We start from the raw sequence: 11,361 nt of genomic DNA on the forward strand, positions 1-11,361 counted from the left end.
TAGGTTTAGGGTTAGGTTTAGAGTTAGAGGTTTGGATTCAGGTTAGGGTTACGATTTAGGATTAAGGTTAGGAATAGGGTTAGTGTTAAGATTGGGGTTAGAGTTGGGATTTAGGGTTAGCGTTAGGGTGTGAATTAGGGTTGATGTTAGGGTTATGGTTAGGTTTATAGTTGGGGTTAGGTTCAGGGTTAGGGTTAAAGTTACAGTTCGGTTTTGGTGTTAGGTTTAGGGTTAGGTATAGAGTTAGGGTTTGGGGTTAGGGTTAGGGTTACGGTTGGGATTGGGGTTAGGTTTAGGATTTAGGGTTATGGGTAGGGTTAGGCTTAGGATTGGCCTTAGTGTTAGGGTTGGGGTTAGGGTTAGAGTTGGTTAGGGTTAGGATTAGAGTTTAAGGTTAGGGTTCGCTTCAGGTTAGGTTTAGGATTTATGGTTAGGGTTAAGGTTGATGTTAGGGTTAGGGTAATAGTTGCGATTAGGTTCAGGGTTAGAGTTAGGGTTACGGTTAGGATTTAGTGTTAGGTTTAGGGTTAGGGTTTAGGGTTAGGGTTAGGATTAGGGTTAGGGTTTGGGTTACGGTTAGGGTTAGGGTTAGGGTTTGGGTTATGGTTATTGTTAGAATTTAGTGTTAGGTTTAGGGTTAGGGTTAGGGTTAAAGTTAGGTTTGATGTTAGGGTTTGGGTTACGGTTAAGATTTAGTGTTAGGTTTAGGGTTAGGTTTAGAGTTAAGGTTTCTGTTAGGGTAGGGTTAGGATTTAGGGTAAGGGTTAGTGTTAGGGTTAGGATTTAGGGTTAGGGTTAGGGTTTTACTTTCTGGTGCAGTTCATGGACCAGCCCAGGCACTCCATGGGGAGCAAGAGCTTTCGGTCGTGGCAGCTTTGATCAAGGAAGAATCTTTGTTCGTATTCAATTTTGAGAGCAGGGCTGGCAGTTCTGAGGTAGGTCTGAAAAAGGCACACAACAGCCCTTCTCCACAGGAAAGGAAGCCTGGAAGCTTTGGCTTTCTGGTGCAGTTGGTGGACAAGGCAAGGCACTCGATGGGAAGCAAGAGATCCTGGTGTGGCCCTTTTTGTCTGGGAGGAATATTCGTCCATATGCAATTTTGGCAGTCGGGCTGGCAGCACACAGCTGAAAAAAGCAAACAGCAGTCCTTATCCCCAGGAAAGGAAGCCTGTAACCTTTGGCTTTCTGGTGCAGTTGGTGGGCCAGCCTGGGCACTCCATGGGCAACAAGAGCTTTCTGTCCTGGCACCTTTGATCTGGAAGGAACCTTTGTCCATGTGCAATGTTAGGACTCCATCTGGCAGATTCATCACGAGGTTGAGAAAAGCATTTCTCTCCATGAAAGGAAGCCTGGAAGCTTTGGCTTTGTGGTGCAGTTGGTGTGCCAGCCTGGGCAATCCATAGGTAGCAAAAGCTTTCCGTCCTGGAAGCTTTGATCAAGGAAGAATCTTCGTTCATATTCAGTTTTGAGAGCAGGTCTGGCAGTTCTGAGGTAGGTCTGAAAAAAGCACACAACAGCCCTTCTCCCCAGGAAAGGAAGCCTGGAAGCTTTGGCTTTCTGGTGGAGTTGGTGGGCCAGCCTGGGCACTCCATGAGCAGCAAGAGCTTTTGGTCCTGCCAGGTTTTATCTGGGAGGAATCTTCATCCGTATTCAATTTTAGGACTCCATCTGGCAGTGTCATCAGAGAGCTGAAAAAAGCAAAACCAGCCCTTCTCTCCAGGAAAGAAAGGCTGTAACCTTTGGCTTTCTGGTGCAGTTGGTGGACCAGCCTGGGCACTCCATGGGCAGCAAAATGTTCCTGGTGTGGCACTTTTTGCCTCGAAGGAATCTTCGTCCATATGCAATTTTGGGAATCGGGCTGGCAGCTGGGAGGCAGGGCTGAAAAGAGGAAACAACAGCCCTTATCCCCAGAAAGAAAGCCTGGAAGCTTTTGCTTTGTGCTGCAGCTGGTGTGTCATTCTGGGCACTCCATAGGCAGCAAGAGCTTTCTGTACTGGCAACTTTAGTCTGGGAGAAATCATTGTCCATATGCAATTTTGGGAGTCAGGCTGTCAGTTGGGAGGCAGATCTGAAAAAACCAAACAATAGCCCTTATCCCCAGTAAAGAAAGCCCTGAAGCTTTGGCATTGTGGTGTACTTGGTGGGTCAGCCTGGGGACTCCATGGGCAGCAAGAGCTTTCTGTGCTGGCACCTTTGGTGTGGGAGGAATCTTTGTTTGTATGCAATTTTGGGAGTTGATCTGTCAGTTGGGAGGCAGGGCTGAAAACAGGAAACAACAACCCTTATCACCAGGAAAGAGCCTGGAAGCTTTGGCTTTGTGGTGCAGTTGGTGGACCAGGCTGAGGACTCCATGAGCAGCAAGAGCTTTCTGTTCTGGTACCTTTATTCTGGGAGGAATCATCTTCTGTTTTCAATTTTGAGAGTCGGGCTGGCAGTTGTGAGACAGGGCTGGAAAGAGGAAACAACAGCTTTTATCCCCAAGAAAGAAAGACTGAAAGCTTTGGCTTTGTGGTGCAGTTGGTGTGTCATTCTGGGCACTCAAAGAACAGCAAGAGCTTTCTGTTCTGGTACCTTTATTCTGGGAGGAATCTTCTTCCGTTTTCAATTTTGGGAGTCGGGCTGGCAGTTGGGAGGCAGGGCTGAAAGCAGGAAACAACAGCCCTTATCGCCAGGAAAGAAAGCCTGGAAGCTTTGGCTTTGTGCTGCAGCTGGTGTGTCATTCTGGGCACTCCGTGGGCAGCACACGCTTTCTGTGCTGGTAACTTCAGACTGGGAGGAATCTTTGTATGCAGTTTCGGGAGTCATGTTGGCAGTTGGGAGGCAAGGTTCAAAACAGGAAACAATAGCCCTTATGCCCAGGAAGGAAAACCTGGAAGGTATGCCCTGCATTGACACTGCCAGCCCGACTCCCAAAATTGAATACGGACGAAGATTCCTTTCAGACAAAAAGTGCCACACCAGGAAGCTCTTGCTGCCCATCGAGTGCCAAGGCTGGCCAACCAACTGCACCAGAAAGCCAAACCTTCTAGGCTTCCTTTCCTGGGGAGAAGGGTTGTTGTGTTCTTTTTTCAGCCCTGCGCTCAAACTGCCAGCCCGACTCCCAAGACTGAATATGGATTGAAAATTGAATACGGATGAAGATTCCCAGACAAAAGGTGCCACACCAGGAAGCTCTTACTGCCCATGGAATGCTCAGGCTGCACCACCAACTGTACCACAAAGCCAATGCTTCCAGGCTTCCTTTATTTAGGATAAGGGCTGTTGTTTGATATTTCCAGATCTGCCTCACAACTGCCAGCCCGACTCCCAAAATTGCATAAGGATGAAGATTCTTTCTTGTTCAAAGCTTCCAGGATGGAAAGCTTTTGTTACCATGGAGGTCTCAGGCTCGCCCAACAACTGCAGCAGAAAGCCAAGGCTCCCAGGTTTTATTTCCCGGGAAAAAGGGCTCTTGTTCCTTTTTTCAGCTCTGCCCTGCATAGGGACGAAGATTCCTCCCAGATCAAAGGTGCCACACCAGAAAGCTCTAGCTGCCCTGGAGTGCACTGACTGGCCTACCAACTGCACCAGAAAGCAAATCCTTCCAACCACTTTTATTTAGGATAAGAGCTGTTGTTTGCTTATTCCAGACCTGCCTCAGAACTGCCAGCCCAGCTCACAAAATTGAATATGGATGAAGATTCTTCTTTGATCAAAGCTTCCAGGATGGAAAGCTTTTGCTACCCATGGAGTGGCCAGGCTGGCCCACCAACTGCACCAAAACGCCAAGGCTTCCAGGTTTTATTTCCCAGGAAAAGAGCTGTTGTTTCCTTTTTTCAGCCCTACCCTGCATAGGGATGAAGATACCTTCCAGATAAAAGGTGCCATACCGGAAAGCTCTTGCTGCCCATGGAATGCCCAGGCTGGCCCACCAACTGCAGCAGAAAGCCAAGGCTTCCAGGCTTTATGTCCTGGGAAAAAGGGCTGTTGTTTCCTGTTTTCAGCCCTACCCTGCATAGGGACAAAGATACCTTTGAGATCAAAGGTGCCACACCAGAAAGCTCTTGCTGCCCATGGAGTTCCCAGGCTGGCCCACCAACTGCACCAGAAAGCAAAAACTTCCAACTTCCTTTATTTAGGATAAGGCCTGTTGTTAGCTTTTTCCAGACCTGCCTCAGAACTGCCAGCCCGACTCCCACAATTGAATATGGAGAAGATTCTTCTTTGATCAAAGCTTGCAGGATGGAAAGCTTTTGCTACCCATGGAGTGGCCAGGCTGGCCCACCAACTGCACCAGAATGCCAAGGCTCCCAGGTTTTATTTCCCGGGAAAAAGGGCTGTTGTTTCCTCTTTTCAGCCCTACCCTATCCCATCAGCATAGGTATGAAGATACCTCCCAGACCAAAGGGGCTACACCAGAAAGCTCATGCTGCCCATCGAGTGCCCTGGCTGTACCACCAACTGCATCAGAAAGCTAAAGCTTCCAGGGTTCCTTTCCTGGGGAGAAGGACTGTTGTTTGCTTTCTTCAGCTGTGTGCTCAAACTGCCAGCCCAATGCCCAAAATTGCATACGAATGAAGATTCCTCCCAGACAAAAGGTGCTACACCAGGAAGCTCATGCTGCCCATCGAGTGCCTGGCCTAGCCCATCAACTGCATCAGAAAGCCAAAGCTTCCAGGCTTTCTTTCCTGGGGAGAAGGGTTGTTGTGTTCTTTTTTCAGCCCTGCGCTCAAACTGCCAGCCTGACTCCCAAAATTGAATACAGATGAAGATTCCTCCCAGACAAAAGGTGCCACGCCAGAAAACTCTTGCTGCCCATAGAGTGCCCAGGCTGCACCACCAACTGCACCAGAAAGCAAAAAGCTTCCAGGCTTTCTTTATTTAGGATAAGGGCTGTTGTTTCCTTTTTCCAGACCTGCCTCACAACTGCCAGCCCGACTCCCAAAATTGCATACGGACCAAGATTCTTCATTAATCAAAGCACAGCTGGCTCAGGGTTACACTGTCTTGAGTGCCTGTCGGGCTCTGCCCTGGCCTCTCCCAGGTGCACCCTCCCTGTGCTGGGCCTTCCTTGGTCACAGTTCTGCTGTGTGTCATTCCTGCAATGCAGGCAGGGACAGGACATGGGCACTGTTGGGACAGAACCGAGCTCCAAAAGGAAAGGGGATCTCCTCAGGGCAGTGCCTGAAGGCTCAAGTGTTCTTTCAAAGTTGCTGCCAAGAACAACCTCCAGGAAGTTTCCTGCTGCATAAAGCACCACTGAAGAGCTGAAGCTGGTGACTGTACAGGATGGGGGCACACAGCCCTGTCCCTTCCACAGCCAGGCCTCCATGAATACTCTTGAAGGACCAACAGTGACCAAAATAGTCTGGTCTGTGACCCTATTTTCTGGGCCCCCTGCTCAAGGGGCCCCAGTGCACTCATCACAGACCAGTCCCTTGCAATCACTGTTCCCAGCACTGGTCTATCTCTCCACCTCATAAGGATTGTTTGTCCCCCACAGAGGAACATCAAATGAGCACATCTGCACTGTAAAGAAGAGAGTTAAGCATTCACACTGTGTGTGTGTGTGCGCGCGTGGAGAGAGATAAATCAGAGTGAGCACAGATGCCATCAGCTACTTCTAGAGAGGCCAGGAAGGACAGTGTCTTGAGATCACTTCGAGAGTCACATCCCCTGGGAAACCACCTGAATGCAGCCCTTGAATGTGCTTCTGTGAACAGAGCTCCCTGTTTCCGTCCCTCAGGCCGTGGGGCATCTCAGAGAGGGGCAGAGCAGGGTCTCTGACAGCCCAGCACAAGGCTGTGACCAACAGGCTGTCACAGGGACTGGCAGATCCCCTCTGCCTGAGGGCCTGGGCTCACTCCAGCAATGGGGATTCTCTTTGGGCTGCCCCATCCCTTGTGCTGAGCGCAGGATGGGACAGCAGCTGGCACAGCTGGACCCTGTCTGTGCCAGCAGCTGGAAGGAGCAGCCTGGGGACAGCACACGGAAGCTGCTGCTGTCAGGGCAGGGGAAAGGCCCCAGGAAGGCTGAGGGCTTGGCATGCTGCTGGAAAGGCTGTGTCCCACCTGCTGGAGCTTTCCTAGGAGGAAGGAAACTGCCTGAGACAGAGACACTGCCCCACACTGCAGTTTGAAAGGTGGAGAGAGGGGACGAGGAGAAAGAAATGTCCCTGCAAGGGCATTGCTGTAGGAGGAGAAGCATCCAGAAGGAGGAAGAGATCACTCCATGTGTGTATTTGAAGAAACAGAGTGTGAGGGTGGGCAGCGGTCAGGGAAGGGTTGCAAATGGCAGGGGTGAGAGCCAGGGGGGGAAGCCGGATGGGTGTCTGCAGCCTGCACCAGAGTGCAGAGCGAAACTGTTGCTAAAAAAACAGGTTCCTGGTTTGGTCAAGCAACTTCTTAAATCAGTGTCTTACCCTGGCATTGAGACTTGGGAAACCACAGAGAACCCTGATTCTAAGTCTGAGGAGAGAAAGAAATCAGGAGACTTTGAAGTTCAACTGATGTTTCTACAGTCTCCCAGCTTTCTTCACATTAATGAAAATTGGCTAATGAGGATAATGAGGATGCAGCTTCTGCTATGGGGAATTCTAAGCATTCTGGGGTTGGTAAGACGACCTGGTAAGTAACACTTGAGTGAAAGGGGGGTTGTCTTCAGGGCTTGTTTCCCTTCTCTTTTCTGTCTCTCTGTTTCTCATTTTGTTTGCTAATTTCTTTGGAATAAATGTTGTTTTGTTGAGCTTTCAACTGTGTACTGGTTTCAGTTTTGGCAATCTCCCTGCTACACGCAGACATAACAAACAAATGATAGCATCAGCAGATGCCTTTCCATTCCTCTTTCCCTTCCCATTCCCCGTTCCTCTTTCCTTCCCATTCCCACAGCCAATACACTATTTCACTCTCACTTTAACAAAGCTCTTTTCTCCTTCAAGTCCCTCAAAGGCCACACACAAACAGTACTCCTCTTCCCACTTGACAACACCTTCCCCCTCGCTGTTCTACAGGGAACACCATGAATCTGCTCGCAGAGGCCTCTCGTTTCCCATCAGCAGCTCAGCACAAGGAGCTAAAAGAGCTCAAGCCTTAGGCCACAAGAGCTGACAGCGAGGAAACTTTGGGAGCAAACTAATGCTGCTAACATGGACCCAGCTGAATCCAGCACACGATCACAGAATCCAAGAGTCCTTCAGCTTGGAAAAGACCTCCAAGCTCATTGAGTCTTGTGCAGCCCCTCCCCGACCGCCTGCAGGGACTGGATGCTGCTTTGCACAAGCACCAAAAGCAGTATTGTGAAAGCCATGGCCTGCAGGAGGACACAGAGAAGGGCTTGGCTGGGGCTGGGAAGGAGGGAGCTGGCGCTGGGGGAGCGGGGACGGGAGCCTCAGGGATGTGGCGCAGCAAGGACAGGGGCCCAGGCAGCTGGCAGACGGCAAGGCCCCCTGCCCCAGCAGCAGCACCGGGCCCTGCCCAAGGCACTCTGGCCAGGGGCTGGGCCCTGCAGGCAGGGGCAGAACCCACTCCCTGGGGCAGCGTTGCTGCCCCAGCCCTCGTCCGGCCCAGCCTCTCCCTGTGTGCACACTCCCCACAGCACAGGCTGCACTGGGCAGCATCCCCTGATGGGCCCTGCAGAGCTGCCCCACAAGGACACCACACCTCCCCTTTATGTCACAGGCACCACAATCTGTCCCACCCAGCCCTGCCCATTGTCCCCACCCCAGCTCAGTGACTCATAGTGGGCCCTGGCAACCAAAGAACCAAAGCTGCACACCCCCAGAGTGCAGCCCCACCCATCTGCAAGGGGCCCCCAAGGGTTCCCTGCACAAAGCAGCCCCTCCAAACCCTTGCCAGACAGAAAACTGGGGGACATGACCCTTGGATGCTTTTAGTGCAGAATAATGGAGGGGGTCACTTTTTTATTATTAATATTTACAGTTATCCATTTGGGGACAGGATGTCCTACAGGCTAATGTTGTGTCACATTCGGAGTGAAAAGTACTTTTCAAAGAAACCCAGGGTGCATGGGTGATGCAGAGGAAGCTGTCAAATCACCCAATGTGAAGTTCAACAATGCTTTGCACCAGCACTGCCCTTTCACACACATCTTTTGCAGAGACAAAGACGTCAGGGTTTAGTTCCTAAATCAGTAACACTTGACAAGACCTCTTTATGAAGTGACAGCAAGAGAACTTAGGAGCAGCTTAGGGCTGGCAAGCGTAGGAACCCAGAAGAGAAGGGGCTGATGGCTATGTTGTGAACACTGACAGCTGGATGGTCGTGGAGCCGACCAAGGACCGCTGGTAAAATAGAAAGAACAACATGTGACTGGTGAAGGGGCCATGTGGAATAGGGCAGCACTTTTCCTGGACAAACCTCCTTGTTCCAGTTCCAACAGACACAAAAAACAAGTGACAGCATCAGCACAGAAGCCTCCTCTTTGCCTTGCCTTGCCTTGCCAGACACGAAAGACATCACCTGCTGGACTCGGCCCAATCCATCCCCGGCAGGATGGGGGCTGGGGGGAACACTGGGGGACCCCCAAGAGTATTTTTGAGGGGGGGAAAGGATGGGGGCACCCACAGGGGGCTGGGGGGGGAGGGACCCAGGAATCTCGTGGCGGAACACTGGGAGGTTCCCAGTAGTTTCTTGGGGGGTTGACCTCCAGGAGCCCAGGGGGAGAAAATGGATGGAGGAATCCACCGTAAAGGGTTGGGGAGACCCAAAAGATTTTAGGACGGGGTCGGGAGGGGCCCAGGAGTCCGGAAGAGGGTTTGGGGGTCCCCAGGAGGGGGTTTGGGGGTCTGAGGTGGTCCCAGGAGATTTTCAAGGGTTAAGGGGACGCACAGGAGATTTGGGGGGGGGGAAGGGAAAAGGCGGATGGGCAGCCCCCAGGAGGGGGGCTTTCGGAGGGTCCCCAGGAGTCTTAGGGGGGATCTGGGCAGTCCCCAAGAGTCTTGGGGGAGATTTGGAGGGGTCATCATGAGCCCCCAGACCCCCCAAACTCACCCGACACCACCATGGCCTCGTTGGGGCTGCACGTGAAAAACATCGTGGTGGGGGGAGACCCTGGGGCCGGGATCGATCGGGACCAATCAGGATCAATTGCGATCCTCCTCCCCTCCCCTCCCCCCGCCACCACCACCCCCCGCCACCACCACCCCGCTCCCGGCAGCCCCTGCGGAAGTATCGATGACTCACGGGCACAAGGAGAGGGGCCGAGCATAATTTGCCAATGACGTCATTCTAACAGAGCCGTTCTATTGGCTGCGACCCATGAGGGAGCCCCAAAACCTGTTCATGGCTTGGGGGGGAAGGAGAGCAGGCATGGTCGGGAACAGCGGTGCAGAGGGTGTTCCAGTGCCCAGGAAAGGGGCAAAAAACTTTCCCTTCTCTCTCCCAGTGCCCCCTCAGCCCATCCCAGTGTCTCCCCTCTCTCCCAGTGCCCCCTCAGCCCATCCCGGTCTCTCCTCTGCTCTCCCAGTGCCCCCGTCCATCGAGCTCCCAGCCCGGCCCTGCCCCCTGCTCTGCTCCGGGCTGGATTTCTCCCCTGCAGGGGCAGCTGAGGTGGCTCCAGGGCGGGTGGGAGGTTTTGGGGCACGGGGTGGCCCCCGACGTGCTGCTGGAACCGCCCTGGGCAGGACGCCTCCCCCTGCCAGGGTGGGAGCTTTTGGGGCACCTCCTCAACTGAGACTGGGGGACGGGCTGGCAGCTGGGAGGGGGGGTGGCAAGGAATGGGGAGGCTGAGAAGGGGTTAGGGGTCGTGGAGGTAACTGGAAAGGGGCTTGGGGGAACTTGGGGGGTTGGGAGGGAGGTTGGGGAGATTGGGGTGACTGTGAGGGGTTTTGGGGAATCGTCGGGGGTCTGGGAAGGGACTGGGAGAGAGTTTGGGGGCGTCCTCAAGGGGAAGGGGGCAACTAGGGGTCTGGGAGGCAGTCTGAGGGTCTCGGAGGGTTTGAGGGGAAGTTGGGAGTGTCCTGTGGGACCAAGATGGGATTTGAGGGCTCCTGGAGGGGCTGGGAGAGGTTTATGCCTTTATACTGTGGGCATTGTCTAGTATTGATGGGGGTAATCGGTGAGCTGACTGTTTCATAATCATTCAAATTTTAACATACAATATGATTATTAGAATAGAAAGCAAAAGGGTAATATCAACAAAACAGTAACAGGGTGAAGCTCTTGGTTGAAGACTCTGGTTGCTTCTTTTACTCCAGTTATTAACTCTTTTTCGTCTGGGTTTTAATCCCAGCTTTGGCATTTTGCTGTGAACGTTGTGTCCCCATATCTATTGGAAATTGTATTAACTGTTGATGAGAACCAACTGGAATCCCAAGGTATGTGATGTATTGATAGGATTTCACTGGCTGGCTTTTAATTTGTCCAAGCTTATCGCCATAATGCTTCTGCGAATTAACCGCTTGAATCAGATTGAATTGAGTTGTTTTCAGGGTCGGGTTCTCTCATTGATGCCAAGGTTTTTTAGTGGATTCAGTTTCCGGCACAAAGGAATTTGAGGGAGGTAAAGAATAATCTTCCCTTTGTTCATTATAGAGGGATCCCTCACTCTGTTTTCATTAATGTGAAGAAAGCGGGGAGACTGTAGAAACATCAGTTGGACTTCAAAGTCTCCTGATTTCTTTCTCTCCTCAGACTTAGAATCAAGGTTCTCTGTGGTTTCCCAAGTCTCAATGCCAGGGTAAGACACTGATTTATGAAGTTGCTTGACCAAACCAGGAACCTGTTTTTTTAGCAAGTTTCTCTCTGCACTCTGGTGCAGCAAGACTTTGAAGGTGGTCAACCTCAGTTTGAAGCAGCTCATTTTTAGCAACAAGTTGATCCGATTTTTCTCCTGTTTCCCTCTCAAAGGCTAAGGATGACTGCAACACCACATTTTCTGATTTCAAAACAGTAGACCCAACATCAGAAATCCATTCAGAAGCAGGTGAATTTTTAGCTTCTTATTGTGCACAAGACAAACAGGCTTATAACACTACACGAATTGTACCTTTGCCATTTCCTTCCTTACATTTCTGCTTAGCCTGACATTGTTCCATGCATAACACAATTTACTCTTTAACTTTCTGAAACCTTTGAACCAAGTCTTTCCCAACCTGGGAAGGCAGAGATTTGCATTTTTGCAGCAGATTATCCTTGACAACCCTGCTTCACTGCAGCAATTTAGTGCCACCCGAAAGGAGGGAGTTTAGATTTTTTACCTGTCAGTGCCTCCAGGAAAGTCGAGACTCTTGTGTCCAACCAGTCCGTGGCATCTTGTAATGAGATCCTTCACGTAAAGATTCACAAGATCAGGGTGATTTGAGTGCCCTTGTCGGGGGGATCTCAGCCAACAACATGAAGACCCCTTCAGCAGACCCTGCTGAAG

The sequence above is a fragment of the Corapipo altera genome, unplaced genomic scaffold, assembly GCF_003945725.1.
Source record: "Corapipo altera isolate COAL_440 unplaced genomic scaffold, ASM394572v1 76, whole genome shotgun sequence".
NCBI lineage: Eukaryota > Metazoa > Chordata > Aves > Passeriformes > Pipridae > Corapipo > Corapipo altera.